General features: G+C 39.2%; 1 non-coding gene across 1 annotated transcript; it reads right to left on the bottom strand.

Annotated features, from left to right (window-relative positions):
- Positions 1-648: 648 nt before the first annotated feature.
- LOC128294310 (small nucleolar RNA R71) lies at positions 649-755 on the bottom strand. The gene has a single exon (XR_008284623.1). It is a non-coding gene; the product is annotated as a small nucleolar RNA R71 (small nucleolar RNA).
- Between the last annotated feature and the right edge of the window lie 3,691 nt (positions 756-4,446).

Genomic DNA, 4,446 nt, shown 5'->3' with positions numbered 1-4,446 from the left:
GCAATTTAATTTAATTTAATTATTATTATTATTTATTAACCTACTCTTTCTTTCTCTTGGCAGGTTTTCATAGTTTATGACTAGAAGAAACCCGTCAGGGCCACGACTTTTTGACGAACAAACGATCGCACAGTTCGTAGAAACCAAGGAGAAATAAGGTGAAGCTTAAGATACATAGAGAACGAGCAAGAAGACGATACTCAACCCCCAACCAAAGAGATGGATGAAAACCAAGGCAATCAACTACCTCCTGCAATTGCGGTTAATCAAAATCCTGCTCCACGCACTATGTATGATTATGCTAAACCTTCTTTAATAGGAACTGAATCTAGCATAGTTAGACCTGCTGTAACTGCAAATACTTTTGAATTAAAACCTAACACTATTAAGATGATACAGCAATTTGTTCAGTTTGATGGTTTGCAGGATGAACATCCCAACGCTCACTTAGCAAACTTTTTAGAATTTTACGATACATTGAAAATCAATGGCATTTCTGATGATGCCATTCGTCTTTGGTTATTTCCCTTTTTATTGAGGAACAAAGCTAAACAGTGGTTGAACTCGTTACCACGAGGATCAATTACTACTTGGGAACAAATGACCGAAAAATTTTTACTAAAATATTTTTTGCCGGATAAAACTGCTAAATTACGTAATGATATCTCTTCTTTTGTGAAGATGGATTTAGAAACACTCTACGATGCATGGGAGAGATACAAGGACCTTCTGAGAAGGTGCCCTCACCATGGGTTACCGCTTTGGCTCCAAGTACAAACATTCCACAATGGTCTGAATCTTTCGACTCGGTAAATGGTTGATGCAGCTGCTAGCGGAACCATCAACAATAAAACACCAAAAGATGCCTATGAGTTTATAGAGGAGATGTCACTGAATAACTATCAGTGGCAAGTCATGAGGACAAAGCCAATGAAAACAGCTAGCATTTATAACATCAATTCGGTCACCATGCTCTCTAATAAGGTAGAACTCTGAAAAAAAAAGATTGATGGTTTTCTTAATTCTTCGCAGGTTCACCCAGTAATGCAGTGCGAAGCAAGTAGCGGTGGAACAAACCATTCGGAATACCAACCTTATGGCCACAACATGGATAACGAGCAGTTAAATTACATGGGTAAGAATCCTCGACCTCAAAATAATCCATATAGTAACACTTATAATGCAGGTTGGAGGAACCACCTCAATTTCTCGTGGGGCGGTCAAGGAAATCAAAGACCACAACATCCTCCAGGCTACCAACAACCACTCTACCAACAGGAAAAAAAGCCAAATCTTGAAGAGATGCTCTCAAAGTTCATATCAGCGTCAGAAACCCGTCTTCAGAACACCGTGATAGCACTTAAGAATCAACAAGTGTCGATCCAAGGGCTCGAGACTCAGATAGGCCAGCTTTCCAAACTAATCTCCGAACGACCACAAGGTAGCTTGCCAAGTAATACTGAACCCAACCCAAGGGAACAGCCCAACGCAATTAATATTCAAGATAACGAAGGAGTCGTTGAGCCTAGACCAAAACCGAGGCAAGAAACTGTAGTAAGCAAAGGTCAAGGTGAGGTAGAATCTAATAAAAACAAACCAGTGACTACCGAATATAAACATCGTGTGCCATACCCCAACGCAACAAGGAAAGACCACTCAGATGAACAATTCGGTAAATTCCTTAAACTCTTAAAAAAATTACATATTAACTTACTGTTTATTGAAGCTCTATCACAGATGCCAAACGCAATGAAATTTTTAAAGGAGCTTTTAGGAAATAAGTGAAAGTTGGACGAGGTGTCGCATGTGGAACTGAACACATTTTGCTCGGCCATTCTCCAAAATAAACTACCCAACAAATTAAAAGACCCAGGGAGCTTTACTATTCCTTATTTAATTGGTAGTTTAGATATTAATTATGCATTGGCTGATCTAGGGCTAGTATCAACGTCATGCCTTACAAAATGTTTAAGCAACTTCATCTTGGGAAACCCAAACAGACTAGGATGAGAATTTAATTAGCAGATAAAACTATAAGATTCCCTAGAGGTATTATAGAAGATGTGCTAGTTAAAATCGATAAATTTATATTTCCCATTGACTTTATTATTCTAGACATAGAAGAGGATAGCAACACTCCCTTAATTCTAGGAAGGCCCTTTTTAGCAACTGCTAAAACCATCATTGATGTTGGCACAGGTGAACTTACACTCCGAGTGGGAGACGAAACAATCACCCTTCAAGCTCGCAATTCTGGCAACACATTAGGAATTGAAAGTGATCATTTAAATCATTCTACTAAAACTAGCCATATGATACAACCCACTTTGCTGGAGATAAGTCTGAAGGAAGTACACGAGTCATTCTCAAGTAAAAGACCTGTTCATGAAGATCGAAGACTACAAGTCGAGGAACTCGATGAACGAACGCACAAACCAAGGACACCCGACAAACTGAAACTATGCCAAAACAAGCTCGATACCTCTCAAAATCAACTTAAAGTTGGTGATAAGGTCTTATTAAATGCTGCAGATCCCCACATTGTCACTACCACACCGAATGAGGAAATCCCTCTTACGGTGGAGGTGGAGGTGAGTCATCCCAAGTTCGGCACTTTTAAGGTAAACAACACCTATTAAAACCTTATTTTGATGAGATTGACAACAGGAATGAGGAGTATAAACTCCTCGAACCACTATGATCATACAACAGAGAGGTAAGTCGAGTTTAGACTATAAATAAGTGCTTCTCGAGAGGCAACCCAAGCACTAAAAATATTAATTTCTTTAAATTTTAGTATTTAACTCCTAACTTACTAATAGAAATCTTGAATATAGGTGTTTCCACAGTGACACGGCCAAGCACACGAGCGTGCTTAAGGCCGTGTAAAAATAGGGAAAGGATTTCCCCAACACGGGCTATAATAAAACGTCATGGCCGTGTGATATGGCCATGGTCGAGCCTGCCAAAATAACATGGGCGTGCGACACACCTGTGTCTAACACCCGTGGTCGAACCTGCCAAATTAACACAGGCGTGGAGCTTGAACCCACGGGCGTGGGAGAAGTGAATGACGCTAGACACGGCCATACGACACGGCCGTGTGAACCCACATGCCCGAGAAACACGGGGGTGTACTAAATGTCAGACACGCCCAATTTTGAAATTCTCGAATCACACGAGCTGAAATTGGGGGACACGGGCATGTGCCCCAAAATCTATAAATACCCTGCACTATTCACTTTTTTCTCCATTTAAAAACCCTAACCTTAGCTGCTGCTACTCCATACGGCCTCCCTGCCATGCCCGTGCGTCGCCTCCAACTTCGTTTTTGACGCTCAATCTCTCCCCCTTAGTATTACTTTACTCCTTTCACTTCTATTTTACTCATTACTAAAGCTTATTATTAGCATAATCTTCATTGCTTTTGAACTAATTTTCATTTTGCTCATTATTTTATCCTTTATTTTGCATTCTTAGGTTAGTTATTATACAATGCATGTTAAAATCAACTGATTAGGGAAACTTCATCCCATGACTTTACCATGCCCATCCTCATGACATTTCCATGCCAATGTCTCTCATGTAATTTGCATTTTTCAATTATTTATCATACATTTCATGTTGTTAGGAAAGCTTCATTCTTTTATCTTACATATGCCATTACTACATACAATGATAAAGTTATGAAATTATTATATTAGTTATGTTTGGTTGTGGCTAAAATTCAGCTTTTTAATTGAAAATTGTATTCCTTCTACTTTGACCACTCATCAAGATGACTTGATGATTCTGATCTCAGGTACCATGTAGTCTTCAAGAGGAAATAAAACCGCCGTACCACCCTAGAAAAAAAGGAAGGGAGCGTCATCTTCCGAGGGTCCAACTGCGAAAATTCGTCACCCTCTCCTGCAGTTCACCCGAGGGCCCCAAGAAGAGCTTTTTCAAATACTACAGGCTTGACCCTTAATTGCGGGCTGCTACTGATCGCGTGATTCGTAACAAGTAATAAATATTTATAATGAAGATCAAACCTAGACTAACTGTGACAGCCCTAAATTGACCCTAGTCGAAAAGTAGTTTCGGGACCACGAAACCGAGTCTTATAAATAATTAAAGGTTATATTCTGTGTTTATGATGTGCGTAAATGCTTCTGTGATAGTTCCATACTTTAATTTGGTCAGTGTATGTGAAATTTATTAGTAGGGACTGATGTGAGACAATTTAGAAATATGCTAGGCAAGTGTTAAAGTGGCCTATTAATATATGTGGGAAAGTGTTTGTCCTTGCATGTCAAATTAGCCAAATTAAAGCATAGTGGCCGACCATGCTATGGGTGGAAACATGTCACAAACATGTTATGTTAGTGATGTATGTTAGGAAAAATAAAATAAGGAGCATGGTAATAAAATAATGAAAGGGAATATGATGAAAACAAAGAAAAA

The sequence above is a fragment of the Gossypium arboreum genome, chromosome 6 (assembly GCF_025698485.1).
Source record: "Gossypium arboreum isolate Shixiya-1 chromosome 6, ASM2569848v2, whole genome shotgun sequence".
In the NCBI taxonomy this organism is placed as follows: Eukaryota; Viridiplantae; Streptophyta; class Magnoliopsida; order Malvales; family Malvaceae; genus Gossypium; species Gossypium arboreum.
The sequence above is the reverse complement of the archived record's forward strand: the minus strand, read 5'-3'. Positions and strand labels throughout refer to the sequence as shown.